This window comes from Bos taurus, chromosome 5 (assembly GCF_002263795.3).
Source record: "Bos taurus isolate L1 Dominette 01449 registration number 42190680 breed Hereford chromosome 5, ARS-UCD2.0, whole genome shotgun sequence".
Classification (NCBI taxonomy): Eukaryota; Metazoa; Chordata; class Mammalia; order Artiodactyla; family Bovidae; genus Bos; species Bos taurus.
Window position 1 is genome coordinate 105,890,567 of NC_037332.1, and position 15,236 is coordinate 105,905,802.

A 15,236-nucleotide genomic window follows, 5' to 3' on the forward strand; every position below is an offset into this window, starting at 1 on the left:
AGCAAGGGCTACTCTCTAGTTGCGACGCATGGGCTTCTCATTGTGGTGGCTTCTCTTGTTTGGGGAGCACAGGCTCTAGACAAGCAGGCTTCAGTAGTTGCAGCACATGGGCTCAGAAGTTGCAGCTCCCAGGCTCTAGAGCACAGGTTCAGTAGTTGTGGCACATGGGCTTAATTGCTCCACAGCATGTGGAATCTTCCCTGACCAGGGATCGAACCCATGTCTCCTGCATTGGCAGATGGATTCTGTACCACTGAGCTACTGGAGAAGCCCAGTTCTTGCTCTTTTTAGCTGCAGAAAAAATACAGCACAGAGTGTTTAATGAGGACTGATTTGTGTCTCTGCACGGGTGCAGGGGTGGGGGGATCCGGGGTGGAAGAAACAAGCATATACTGGGAGCGAGATGAGTACAGGGAGCTAAAGCTCCTGAGATTCAGGGAGGTGAACATCCCTCTCCCCATTGTACAGATGACAAAACCGAGGTTCAGAGAGCTCACATCAGCTTCCAGAAGTCTCATGGCTAGTCCGAGACAGAACCAGGATACGAATTCAATCCTTCTGCTTTAAAGCCTAATGCGCTTTCCACAACAATAAAGCTTGAAGTCAGGAACAGGGCATAAAGTTTTTCATTCTAGTCTCCTGGCAGGCTTTGCAATGACATCAGCGTGTGGTCAGCGTTGTAGGACCAACAGGGTGAGTCAGTCTGAAAGTCCTGGGGACCACCATTGAAATCCCCTTAGCAGTGGATGTCTGGGGTTCCTGGACAAGTGACATGAAGAACTCGTTCTCAGAATTAAATGTGAGTCAGTGTGATGAGGATGTGGTCAGGACCACTCACCCTGGTCACAGTCAGCACCCTCTGGGGCCGGAGCCGTGCCATCCAGGTCGCAGACACCTGATCGGAGGATTAGTGGCCACACTGAGCCCTGGCTCCTCTCAGGTGGCTTGAAAGAGCCTCTGTCCCATAGCAATTTCTGTGTGGGACGGTGCATTGTGACCCAATTGGACTCTTTTTCTTGGGAACTCGGAAGGAGCGGCTGCTGTGTCCAGAGCTGCGAGGAGCGAGTCGTCACGGTGAGTCCCCAGGACCTGACCGCAGAGGACTGTGCTTCAGAGGAATCGCTCAGTGCTGCAGTCTGATTCGTCTAGAACTTCTCCACTTCCTCGTAAGTCCTCACACACCCACGGCTCCTTCAAGGAGCACTCTTTGCTTTGGGGTTCTGGTCACGCCAGCTGGAGCCTTGTATTCCCTGTGGCTGTAGAGAGTCCCCGCACTTCTGAGAAGCACCCAGAATATCTACACGCTCCTATACCCATGCGGTGGTCTCGGTACCCCAGCCTGATGCTTCTCAGCTCGTATTTTGCTGGGATAAAGCAAAGCAGGGCAAGGAATTGAGGATATACACGAAGGAGTCATCATCAGGACTGACCAGAGGATTTAAGGCAGGTAAGAAAGGGAGAGGGAGTGAGGCCAGGGAGAATGAGGGTCTGGGAATCCAAGATGGTTGGAACTGAGGTTCTAGAGGGGCAAAGAATGAAAGCGTGGAATGCAAGAAACTGAGATTATGGTGGAATTGAAATTATTGGCAAAACGAGGTCTAGCGTATGAGTACGGGACTAAGTGGGGGGGTAGGTAGAGGACAGACTGTTGGAAAGGAGGTGCTCAGGGAACCGTGTTCGCTGCACAGTACACCTCCAGAATGGAGGAAATATGTGGATGACTGGAGAAAATGACCATGATCCAGGAATTACCATTACAAGGAAGTGACAGCCCAACAGGTGGGTGTGAGCACACGTCCCTGGGACAGTCCTCTTTTTTGACTTCTGATTTTAAGATAGATTGTTGGAAGAGGCGTGAACTTATGAGTTAAATCCCCTGCATGATATGAGGCGACAGTCTCTTTAATTGTTCATGCTGATATCCCACTAGCTTTGCTCTTATGGGCCTCTTTTGGGGGCAAAGTTTGTTTGTTTGTTTTGGCCGTGCTGGGTCTCCATTGTGGCACCCAGCTTAGTTTCTCTGTGGCACGTGGGAGCGTGTTCCCCAACTAAGAATTGAACCTGCCTCTCCCGCACTGGAAGGTGGATTCTTCCCCTGGGCCACCAGGAAAGTCCTGGTTTATTTGTTTGACGATTGTAGGAGGAAAGAAGAGATGAGGTTATTCAATAAAAAGCTGTCACCCTCCTTCCTGCTCGATAATATACTGGAATTAAATATATTCCATGACAGATAAAAAACACCCCCGTTTTTAACATGGATCTTAAATATGTAGGAGCCTTGGATGAGAAGGCTTCTATGTGTGCTTATACCTGGGACATAATGAGGTGCAGGTGGACGAGAGTGAAGTGGGAGATGGGCATTCGTGAAGGAAGGTAGGAGGATCCAGGTGGAGGTGAGCACCTGGAAGCCGAGGGCCAGGAATTGGTACTGCTAGATGGGCCAGGCTCACTGATCTCTTAGGAAGCTCTTCCTGCACCCTGGTTAGCAGATCAGCGGTGGTAGGTTGCTTGCCCTCTGTCTCTGTCTCTCTTCCCCACACTACTTCCCAGCTGGGTGAACTTGGGTATGTTTATACAACCTCCTGGAGCCTCAGGGAACAGTGTGCATTCAGGGGCAATCCCACCGCACAGACTAACTCCCCTATGTGTGGTGTGTGTTAGTCCCTCAGTCGCGTCCAACTCTTTGTGACCCCATGGACTGTAGCCTGCTAGGCTCCTCTGTCCATGGGATTCTCCAGGCAAGAAAACTGGAGTGGGCTGCCCTTCCCTTCTCCAGGAACTATCCTATAGCGTTAAAAAAAATCTGAACTATTAAAGGAGGTGGTTTTTGGAGGCATTATAGGCACCCTGTCCTTTGCTCCTGCAGTGCTTGAGTTTTTGCTATAAAAATGTATCATATTGTTCTCATATGCATGCTAGTATATGCATGAACATGTATACTTATTTTTGTACTTTTATTTTTATTTATTCTTTTGAGTGAAAAATTTATATTGAATCCCTGAAAGATTAAAAAGGACAAAATGGTGAGTTTGGGTACCATAACAGAAAACCTCACCTAACTGTACTGTTATTCACAGGAGTGAACAAACCCCAAACATGACAAAATTCAAGTTCTTATATAATTGTTACAAGTGAATGTAAATGAACTAATCATTTTATCATAACCTTGCTTTGTTCAGTTGCTCAGCCGTGTCTGACTCTTTGTGACCCCATGAACTGTAGCCCGCCAGGCTCCCCTGTCCACGGGATTTCCCAGGCGAGAATCCTGAGAGGGTTGTCATTTCCTCCTCCAGGGCATCTTCCTGACCCAGGGATTGAATCTACACCTCCTGCATTGCAGGTGGATTTTTTTACTATGCTACTTGGGAAGCCACAACTCTTCTTTAATCATAGGAAAAAGAAAGGAATTTTATTTTTGTATTTTTAAAACTTCTGCTTCTGTTTTTGACTTAAGTGGTACCAGCTTGCTGTTGGGACAGCATAGTTTGAAGCTCAGTACATAATGGTCATGATATGTGTCCGATACGCATCTTTAAATGGAAGAACGGCTTCTCATTTGGTAAAGAGAGTCCAAGCATAGCAAGGAGTCCGGGTTGATAAGGAATCTGCGTGTCTGCTCTGTGAAGAGGGGTGTCTCCCCCACCACACCCCAGCCTCTGAGTCCTGCATGGGCAGAGGTGGGTATTGGGGTACAGTGCTCAGCGAAGTTGGGGTTTGGGCAGGGAAGGGAGAGGCAGTACCAGGCCTCCAAGCCTGGAGCAGCTTCGCTGAGATCAGCACTCGCTGGGGAAGTGGGCGGTTTGAGTTTTACTTTCAGTTTTCACTCCAAGTCATTTCAGGATGAAACTCATTTAACGGTCAGATCTCTCAGCCAGATTTCTCAGCAAACCTGGGCTCCACCCTAGCCCAGGTTGTTCAACGTGAGCTTGAGGGTGGAGCTGGGAGGGAAGCAGTGGGCATGAGGCCAACTGCACAGAAGTCCATCCTCTGCAGATCGGCGATTCTCCCCAAGGGGTCCCTGGGTACCAGTGCCTGTGGGTGACGGTGGGCAGGCATCTTCCTCGATCCTCTACTCGTGTGTGTGTGCCTAGTCACTCAGTTGTGTCCGACTCTTTGCGATTCCATGGTCTGTAGCCTGCCAGGCTCCTCTGTCCATGGAATTTCCCAGGCAAGAATACTGGTGTGGGTTGCCACTCCCTTCTCCAGGGGATCTTCCTGACCCAAGGATTGAACTCAAATCTCCTGTGTCTCCTGCATGGCAGGGGGCTTGTTTACCCACTGAGCCATCGGGAAAACCCTGTCCTCTAAATATGGACATCCAAAAAGGAGCTCTAGGCCATCATTAGCTGCCAGTGTGTGCCAGGCTGGCACTGTGTCTGCAAAGCTGATAAGACACAACTCTAGCCCAGGGGAACTCACAGGGTAGAGGGGAAGGAGGAAGGGAAAAAAGGTAAGGATAGAGAGGGGTGACGGCAGTCCTCCTGGTGGCCACTCTGAGCCAGGCGCCTTACTTATGTTATTCTCACTGTCCTTACTATGACTCAAAGGCAAGGCTTCTCAAAATTTGAGCTACGGACCACCCATCAAAATACAAGTTCCTAGGCCACACTCTGAGCCAGTGGGTCAGAATTTACTGGAGTTGGGTTGGGTGTCTTCATTCTTTTTTAATTTTTAAAAATAAAAATATTGGATTTTTAATGAAAATTTTTAAATTTTTTACTTTTTTTTACATTTTTAATTGAAAAATATTTTTAGGCTGCACCATGCAGCCATGAAATTAAAAGACGCTTACTCCTTGGAAGGAAAGTTATGACCAACCTAGATAGCATATTCAAAAGCAGAGACATTACTTTGCCAACAAAGGTTCGTCTAGTCAAGGCTATGGTTTTTCCTGTGGTCATGTATGATGTGAGAGTTGGACTGTGAAGAAAGCTGAGTGCCGAAGAATTGATGCTTTTGAACTGTGGTGTTGGAGAAGACTCTTGAGAGTCCCTTGGACTGCAAGATCCAACCAGTCCATTCTGAAGGAGATCAGCCCTGGGATTTCTTTGGAAGGAATGATGCTAAAGCTGAAACTCCAGTACTTTGGCCACCTCATGTGAAGAGTTGATTCATTGGAAAAGACTCTGATGCTGGGAGGGATTGAGGGCAGGAGGAGAAGGGGACGACAGAGGATGAGATGGCTGGATGGCGTCACTGACTCGATGGACGTGAGTCTGAGTGAACTCCGGGAGCTGGTGATGGACAGGGAGGCCGGGCGTGCTGCAATTCATGGGGTCGCAAAGAGTTGGACACGACTGAGTGACTGATCTGATCTGATCTGATCTTACACAGTGTATGGGGTCTTATGCCATGTTTTCTGACCAGGGATTGAACCCATGCCCCATGCATTAGGAGCATGGAGCTTTAACCACTAGACTGCCAGGGATGTCCCTGGGCATCTTAATTTTTAACAAACATCTTGAATAACTCATGCATTTCAAAGACCGAGATCCTGCCCCTGCCTAGGGGGTAGACATTGTACATTAGTATGTTTACTAAGTCGTGTCTGACTCTGTTATCACACTGGACTACCATGGTTTTTACCAATAAGAAACCTAAGACTCAAAATAGTTCAATTGCTCAGGATCAGATAATATAAGTTGTAGGGACTTCATTCAAACTCTGAGCCAGGGTGATCGAGGACTCCACTTGACCTGGTGGAATTCTGATTTATGCCTGTCATCCTGCATCAATAATGGCAGCCTTTTCAACCTCAATGGCATTCTGGTTTAGATACTAAATTATACGGGTACCCCATGGTGTAAAAATGTTAGTCGCACACTCCTATCCAATTCTTTGCGACCCCATGGACCGTAGCCCTCCAGGCTCCTCTGGAGAATTCCATAGAATTTTCCAGGCAAGAATATGTCAGTGGATTGCCATTCCCTTCTCCAGGATATCTTCCTGACCCAAGGATTTAACCCAGGTCTCTCGCATTGCAGGCAGATTCTTTACCGTCTGAACCACCAGGGAAGCCCACCCCATAGGGACCCCCTAACAGTTACTCTGTACCACACCACTGCCCCTCCAAAAGGTCACCCAGTGTGGTTATGGGGGATACACAGAAGATGGCAGTGTGGGGTGGGGAACCTATCACGGCCTGGCTGGGGAGGCAGAGAGGAGGTGGAAGGGGAGACAGATCAGGGAAGACATCCCAGCTGGGACACTCACCCTAACCCCCTTTCTGCCTTGGGACAGGATGGTAGACAAATGGTTTTTTTTTTTTTTTTCCTTTTTAAAATTTTTGGCCACACTGGGTGGCATGTGGAGATCTTAGTTCCCCGACCACGGATCGAACCCGCGCCTCCTGCATTGGAAGTGCAGAGTCTTAACCACTGGACCGCCAGGGAAGTCCGGACAACAGATCTTCTTACGAAAGAAACTGAAAGACAGACTTTCTTTTCCACCGAGAGCTGCAGCCGTAGCAGCTATGAGCATGCATCGCACCAATAACAGGGTGCTCGCGTTGCTGACTCCTGTTCTAACCACCCACACACATCGCCGAGATGAGCAGAGAGCCGGAAGGGCAGCTGGAGGGCGTGGCTGGGCAATGGGCACTCCCAGGCCTGGGAAACTTGGGGAAGGTGGATCCCAACCCTCTCCTGACCCAGGACCCATGTGTCCCAGCATCCAGCTGAGTCATGAGACAGTCTCTGACGTAGTCTTTCTAAAGTATGACCTTTGTGGATGATGGTGGCAAAGTCAACACTGAGATCCTCAAGCCTCATATTTGATGAAAGGAAGCTCATTTCCCCCCTTCTCCAGGGACCTTTACAAACAGAACTGCCTGCACATCTTGACTAGTTTAGATACAGCCCTGCCCGGAAGCAGGAGGATGCAGGAGATGACCTCTGAGGTCCCCAGGCGCCTATGAGGTCTGTGATCATTACAACCACATGTCAGGACCTGGAGACGTCCCTGTTTCCTGCTCCTCCACCTGGTGGGGGGCTGCGGGGCCCCTTGGCTGGTGTAGTGAGCAGGTCACGTGCCCTTTTCCCTGCACACCACCCCTACCCCGGCCTCGTCCTCTGCCTCATTGCCCCAAGAGCAGGTCCCACAGTTCTTTTCCTGGACCTCCCTCGTGTCCTGTGTGCAGAAAGGAGCTGGGGTGCGGACACAGGATGGGGCCCTAGCATTTTCCTACATCTTCTCTGACACGCATCTGGATCTTCCAAGACCAGCCTGGGCCATTCCCAGAACCAGCCTCTTTCAGTGACAAGGAGCAGGATGTATGCACGCGTACGTGCTCAGTCATGTCTGACTCTTTGTGACCCCAAGGACTGTAGCCCACCGGGCTCTTCTGTCCATGGGATTCTCCAGGCAAGAATACTGGAATGGGTTGCCATGCTCTTCTCCAGGGGATCTTCCCGACCCAGGGATCGAACCCGCGTCTCCTGTATCTCCTGCATTACAGGCAGATTCTTTACCACTTGAGCCATTGGGAAGGAGCAGGAAGCCCTCTTCCTGAAAGAGAGCCGAGACCCTCTCCAAAGCCACCCCTACAAACTGCGTCCACTCTGGACTAGCAGAGCTAGTGGCCATGGTGGCTGTGGTCAGAGGTGCCCCCACTGGCCGGATGTGGCTATTCTCTGAGGGTGCTCTTTATCCCAGAAGCCCAGGGAAGAGCATCCCTTGAGGACACGAGGCCTACACATGCATCTCTGATTTAGATCATCCTGAATTGGGCAGCTGGAGGCAAGGGATTGGCCCAGGGCCCAGCCAAACAGAGGTTCCTTGGAGCCAGCTGCTGGGCTGACAGCTCAATAGAGGGAAAGAAAGCCTGGCTGGGGTGGGGTGGTGGGAAGTGGGAGAGAGGGCGGTGGGGAGAGGACAAGGAGGAGTGGGGAGGAGTGTGGAGAGGAGGGGCAGGAGGTGGGGCACAGGCTGCTGCCCCATCAACTGGGGACACAGAGATTTTAGGGCAGAAGCTTCAGGGAAAGGTTGGGGTGGAGGGAGGGAGTGGGGTGGAGGATCTCAGTACCTCCAAGCTGGGCCTTTGGGGAGACTCCAGACACAGTCTCTGGGTTGCGGGGTGGAGGTGAGGTTTTCAGGAGAAGAGAAAAGAAAGCACTAGAACTACTCATAGGTGCAATGCATCCCACTCAGCTCACATTTGTTTACACACCTACGTTTTGCACGCCAAGGTCCATGCTAAGCCCTGGACAAACCGGTAGATGAGACTCGATCTCTGGCAACTCTCTGGGGAGAAGACCCACAACATGCCCAGGAGGCAGGTGTGGGAGCAGAGGTAGGTGGGGAGTGCTGAGATTCCTTCCAGAAAGAAAGGAACACATGGGTTTGTCTTTATGTGTGAACTCAGGGATCTGAGAGCTAGGGAGCCCCTCAGGAAGGCAACATGTGGGTCAGTACCTAAAACCGCCCCAGACAAAGGCTTCCTTCCTCGGTGTTCCACTTCTCCTAGGGACCAGGCAGCAGGGACGATGGTTCTGAAGGTCAGAGAGGGAAGCTCCGATAACACTGAGTTAAAGGTTTCCTGATGTGGGGTTTTCTGTTCTTTGGTTTTGGTTTTGCCCTTAGAATTTCTTGGAGCCTCTAATACGTAAATTTCTGAGACTTGGACAGTATGGACTTTTGGATGCTGCAAGAGACTCCGTGACTTAGAGTTGTTCTGCCCCAGGGGTGGAAAGAGCTAAAGAATAAAAGACCGGATGTGGCACTGATCTTCAGGCTTCTCCTGGGAGGTCTGGGCGTCCTGTCGGTCACTCCACCTGTCCCCAAAGGCTCTTTGAAAGTCCTTCCGCAGGATTAAAGATTTGATGAACTTGGCTTTGTCTTCAGTGATTTGACCTTGGATGAACGTTTCCCTTTATAGCCTTTCCACCTTTTTGCTCAGTGAATTGGGTCTCGATGCATTCCCGTTTTCAAGCGCTATCTGTCCCCAAAGCAGTTTTGTGTTGGACTATTCACTGTCATTTCCCTGAATTGTCTTTTATTATTTCCTCCATAGGTTCTGACTGCCTGGCCAGGCTGAAAGCACCCTGAGGGCAGAGGTACTTAAGATAGTGGTTCAAAGTTCCCCCAACAGTGTGACGAGATGGACTGGGAAGGGACTTCTGGGAGGACTGGATTTGCTTCTTCACTCAGCCACTCAAATTCCCAAAGGTCATTTCCTTCTTCTATTTAAAAAAAAAAGTGTGTGTGTGGGGGGGCACTTCTCTGGTGCTTCAGTGGTTAAGAATCTGCCTTGCAAAGCAGGGGATGCAGATTTGATCCCTGGACAGGGAACTAAGATTCCACACGCCAAGGAGCAACTAAGCCCACATGCCACAAGGGATCCTGTATGATGCAATTAGGACCTGACTCAGCCGAATAAATATATATTTCAAAAATAAAATAATAAAATTTAAAAACGGAGTTAACTGAGCTGAGGGAAATGGATTTATAAACTAAGTTTCCATAGACCCCAAGTCATGTTTGTAAATCATTTATCCAGCTCCTGCTTACTCTGTTCTCAGCACCATGCAAGTCATGGAGAACCCTGAAATGGGCCTGTGGTTCATCCATCCCATTTCATCTGGACTGTGTGTGGATAAGGGTGACGATCATGGGGAAAGCACGCTTACAAAGCTTAAGAAAACCTCAGCATTCTGGAAAGGGAGATAGAGATATTTTTAAATGCAGGATTATCAGGCTACGTTTCTCGAGCTGGGGTCCCCATGCCATCCTCCCACTTCAGGATAGCCACATTGGTAATACAGAGCAAGCCCAGGGACAGGGCACTTTTGATTCTAAAAGGAGAACTGAGAAGGTGTTTTGCACTGAGATAAACTGGAAGCTGGGATGTTGGGGGGAGGGGGAGGGAGGGCAAGGAGGGATGGAGGTGGGGGAAGCCGGGGGCAGAGCAGACAGACCCCCAGCATGGGCACGCACCCGAACAAGGGCATGTTGTGAAGCTGTGAAGCCTGCGTGGCTCCATCCTGGCCCCTTAAGGACCACCCTGGGAAGCCCTCTAGAAAACCCATCCATCATGGACAACAGTCTGCTTTCTTTCCTCCCCGGTTCAATATCCATAGCACAAAAATGTGCTTCGCTAATGGAAACCTTGTGCTGGCCCCTCCGAGGATGCTGGCGGTGAGAGGCAGAGGAGGAAGCGGGTGTGTGACGGCCCGGAGCTCCCACGTCCGGAATGCAGTGCAGGCGGACAGGGACAGCGGCTGGGGAGCCCGGCTGGCATGGGGCCCTGTGACAGTGACAGAAGGGAGGCTGGGCAGCTGGGGGGAGCTCCCCAACCACCCAGGGATGGGCGCCACCCTTCTCTGTGCTTCTCAATGATTCAGAGGCTGCTTGGTGCGTCTGGCTGGGGTTTTCACTGGCTCTTTCAGACCAGGTTGGAGGGGGAGGAAAAAAGAAAGAAAGAAAAAGATCAAATTTCAGTTCCCCTCAACTGCCCTGGGTTTGTGCAGCCAACTGTCATTGTGAGACTTCCATTGTGAGACTGTCGCTGCCTCGGTCCTCAAGGGGGTCTGCACGTGGTCAGGGTCTGCACCGACATGACAGCAATTAGCAGCCCGCCCATCAGAAGCCACTCCCCACCCCCCAACTCCCGCTAACAACCTAACCACTGGCTTAGCCCACAGGGCTGTCTGAAAGGAGGGGCAGTCAATGAACGCTTATGCTCACGGGGCATGTGAATTGAAGCCAAGGGTGGGCACTGAAGGAATCTGGACCCAGGTCTTAAGAGACCTGTGTTCTAGTCCTGGGTCTGTAGGAACTGGCTGTGTGACCCTAGTTAGGTCACTGAACCTCTCTGATCCTTCCAGTCATCTGCTGAAAACTGAACAGGGCAGACGATGACCCTCTCCAAGGCTCCCCACTTCTGTCCTGGGATGCCTTGTCGGCTGGTGGGTAATCGATCAGCAAGGTATGAATGAAGAGCTGCAGAGGCCTGGGTAATAGGAAACAGCAGTGACCTAACTTTAATTTTTTTTTTTTTTTCTTTTTTCCTTTCTGTTTGCCTCTGGAATGTAACTGGGGCGCACATTCAGACATGAACTTCCTCTCCTTCCCTGCTCCCCTCTCTTTGGTCCTCTCTTCAGCCCTCCAGGCCCCAGGGTGGGGGTGGGAGCCTGTGCTGCTGAGTTGGGGGCAAGGGGTGGGGGTGTGTCGGAGGAGAGAAAGGTTTCCGGGTGGGGGCTGGAGGTCGTGGGGGAGGAGTGGTCCAGGCACTGGAGAACTGATCAGCTATAAGGTCATTCTAATCCCTTCCCGATCCAAAAAGGTAGGAGATTGTGAATAGAACATTCCTCACATGAAATACCATATATACTTGCCTAGAAGAAGCCCTGGGAAAAACAGTCCTGTGTATTTAAATGAGGAGCCTCAAGGAGATTCATCAGAGAAGTCCTAGTTCTCCTTCTGGTCAGTGACATAGGGTTAGCCCGGTTTCTAGCCAAGGCGGAGCCCCGGCAGAACTGAGATTGCCAGGGCCCTGGTCATGGCCGTGGGCACAGAGACTGGGAAGGGAGGGTCCTTCGTGGAGAAGCCAGCGTGCAGTTGCTGCCACATTCACTCCACGTGGCCTGGCTCACGGGCCACATTCCTTCTGCAGCGGCATCTTCTATGTGAGCATATACGGTAACCGAGGCATTCCAGAGCCCGGCCGCTGGCCAATCAGGACTTGGGGCCTTTCTGCATTTTTTTCTTTCAGAAAAAGTTTTGGGTCCTCTAAGGAGCTGCAAATCAACTGCAGTCTACAGGGTTGTCATCCCCTCCCCCAATCTCTGACCCTCTGTCGTGGTGATGGGTATGTGTGTGTGTGTGTGTGTGTGTGTGATAGGTCTACCTTGGTCCCCATCCTGGGGAGAACCCCATGGAAACAGGCTGGCTGTCCCAGGTGTGGGGAATGTGGGTGCTGGGAAGAGGAGAGAGAAGCTGGCTGGCCAGCTGGGGCCATTGTCAGGGCACTTGGAGGGGGAAGGAAGGGAGGGGAAGAGAGAGAGAGAGGATTCTGTAACTTGTGCATCTAGAGATGTGTTGTGTGTGTGTCTCACCCCCGGAGGGCCTCCCTTGCAGGACCAGTGAGTGGCAGGGTGGTGGGACAGACAAGCAGTTTGTTTCAGGAAGGGGAAGGAACGGCTGTCTCCCCAAGAGTTGGTGTGGTGTCTAGAAGCGGCTGCAAGCTGGAGGGATAGGCCAGGAGAGGCGGACAGGGTGCTCTGGTCTCGGGGGAGCTGTGCTGGTCAAGTTGCGAGCTGGCCAGCCTGGGATTTCCTTCCTGGTCTTGAATTCTGGGTCCTGACCCTCCTATCTGCAGCCTCTGACTCTGCAGCCGTGTCCCCCAGGCTCTGTGGCTGTGACCCCTGCTCAGGTCCAGGCCAGTTCCCTTTTCTCCCTCCGTGGTTTCGGATGCTGAGGTCTTCCCACTTCCAGATGCCGTCCTGTTCCTTGTTCACTTCTCCTTCACTTAGTTCTCCTTTTCTTCAAGGCTGAACAGACCCACAGGCAGTGTGGCCCACAACCTAGAAAACCAGGTCAGTCCCAGGGGCACATTTCTTCTTCTGAGCACCTGAGATGCTTTGCCCCCTGAGGTCTTGCCTTAACATTCCTTTTATGTGGTGGACTCTTACCCAGATGAGGACATCTGAGATCAAGAGAGGTAAAATAAAGGAGCTTGCAACTTGGGCGCTCATCCAACGTCCCCTGACCACCTGCCTAGTGCTGGGACCTGGGGCTGTGAAGATAAGGATGTCTGTTGTTGTGTTAGTCACTAAGTCATGTCCGACTCTTTTGTGACCCCGTGGACTGTAGCCCACCAGGTCCCTCTGTCCGTGGCATTTCCCAGGCAGGAATACTGGAGTGGGTTGCCATTTCCTTCTCTGGGGGAATCTTCCCAACCCAGGGATAGAACCCATGTCTCCTGCATTGCAGGCAGATTCTTTACCCTCTGAGCCATGAGGGAAGCTCAAAAATAAGGATGTTCCTGCCCTAAATGTGGTCCCCTAATCAGCAGCAGCAGGAGCAGTATCACTTAGGAAATTCTTAGAAATGCAAATTCTCACGTCCCTGCCAGGGCCTGATGGCAACTCTGGGAGCAAGACCCAGAGATCTCTCCCTCCTCTACCGCCCCGACCCCCACCCCTCCACAGATCTGGAGAAGAGCAGTTCTGTACAGGGATCTCACAGTGTCTTCTCTGCTGGAGGAGGGGACCCAGGCCACATAAACACTTGAGGTCAATTTTCCAAGCTTCCTCTTTTGGTGATTTCACTGTGGAAGGAAGTTGAATATTTATCCACAGCAGGCCTGGGTGCAAGTCCCGTTTTCGGGAGCGGTGGCCGCAGCCCTGTTGACATTTTGAGAATGAGGATGGCTGACTTCAGTTCATTTTCCTCCCTGTTCCTTCCCTTAATGATTTTTGGCTTTTCCTTTCACAGAAGTTTGGTTTTTTTTGGGGGGGGGGATGTGGGACATTAAGGATTTCAAATCTAGGAAGATGTATCATGTGGGAGAGAATTTCTTGAAGGAATTTAGCTGGAGATGGACATTCAGGTGGATCAGTTTGGTTCACTTCACAGTATTGATCTGGATTTTGGAGGTGGTCTCAATTTGAAAAACGACTCTCTGGAACCCACACAGTCACAGTAAAACTCGAGTTAACTACCCGAAACTGATTGCTATGTAGTTGGAAAACAAGTTAATGGCTTGTGAAGGGGATCTGTCTTTGAGAACTAGGCAGATGACTAAATAACAAGGTCCTGTTTAGTCCGAAAATTTGTATAAAGTGGAAGCACGATTCGGTGATGGTCCTCTTTGGGCAAAGATTCTAAGGATGGAGCTGGGGATTTAGACGACTTGGATGTTTTAATTGTGATTCCTTTCACTATGGTGTAAGCAAGTCCCTTAAATTTCCTGTGATTCGATTTCCCATTTTCTTTCCTTTTTAAATTAATTTTTATTTTTTGGCCATTCTGTGGCACGTGGGATCTTAGTTCCTGAACCAGGGATCAAATCCATGCCTCCCGCAGTGGAAGTGCAGAGTCTTAACCATTGGACTGCCAGGGAAGTCCCCTACCCACCAAGTTGTTTTATTTAGTTTTGGGTTTTTTTTTTTTTTTTTTTAGTTTCTCATTTTAAGTTGTTCAGAGACGATTTCCCATGGTCTCTCTTGTTTCTGCACATGTCGTGAAGAAAGGCATGGACTGACTTTTGTTTGAGATTATCTTTTTAAGATGGGCTTCCCCAGTGACGCTAGTGGTAAAGAATCCACCTTCAATGCCGGAGATCCAAGAGATGCATTCGATCCCTGGGTAGGGAAGATCCCCTAGAGGAGGGCAGGCAACCCACTCCAGTATTCTTGCCTGGGAAATCCCATGAACAGAGGAGTCTGGCAGGCTACAGTCCATGGGTTGTAAAGAGTCAGACACGACTAAAGTGAGTGAGCACATCTTTTTAAGAATGTCTGTACAGCAAACAGCCTTAGGTAATGGAGAGGATGTCTACCTTCGGAGCACAGGATTGCTTTCTTCTGCAGTGTAATAACGTCCCAGTCCAGGCTTCTGGCCAGAGTTTGGGCAGATTTGCATGCAAATCTATAAGAGATTGGGATTTCCTGAGTCCTGTCATACAGACCCACTGCTTGTGAGTCACCTGCGTCACACCTGTGGGACGGCGGAGAGGTAGAGCCACTGTGACCAGGATGCTCATGTGGCTTGGTGCACCAAGAGAGCAAAGTCCACTGTCTCTGACCCAGGGCATCACATCTTCTGCCAGCACCAATGAAACTGCAGAAGGTTAAGTTGTATACTTTGTGGAGTTCAAGAAAAACAGAACTGAAATAGGGCAAAAAAGCATGTAAGTTGGAGTGAGGCATGACTAAAGTTGAAACATGCTAAGGTCCTCGTATTGATCAGGAGATGAGTAAGAAGTTAACTGTTGGTTTTAAGCTTAATAACCACGTAGGGAATAGACATGGAAGGATAAAAATGTTGAAACTAGTAGAAGAAAAATTGAATAAATTTTTAAAAAGATGAAACAAGACAAAGATACAGGGAAGCAATGAAGAACAGTATGGTAGGAATCAATCCAACTATTCTAGCAGTCACTGAAATGTAAATGGACCACATTAAAAGAAATGAAGTAATTGTTAGAGTAAAGCCTTCCACGAAAGAGTAAATATGGTTAGACTGGATTTAGGAATCTAATTTATGCTGCTCTCAAGAGATACAACTTGAACACA

At 50.0% G+C, this 15,236-nt stretch overlaps 1 long non-coding RNA gene across 1 annotated transcript; it reads left to right on the forward strand.

Annotated features, from left to right (window-relative positions):
* The first annotated feature begins 815 nt into the window (after window positions 1-815).
* Window positions 816-11,129, forward strand: LOC107132523 (uncharacterized). Its single transcript, XR_001500399.3, has 3 exons — window positions 816-1,447; window positions 3,455-3,677; window positions 9,011-11,129. It is a non-coding gene; the product is annotated as an uncharacterized lncRNA (long non-coding RNA).
* The last annotated feature ends 4,107 nt before the right edge of the window (window positions 11,130-15,236 follow it).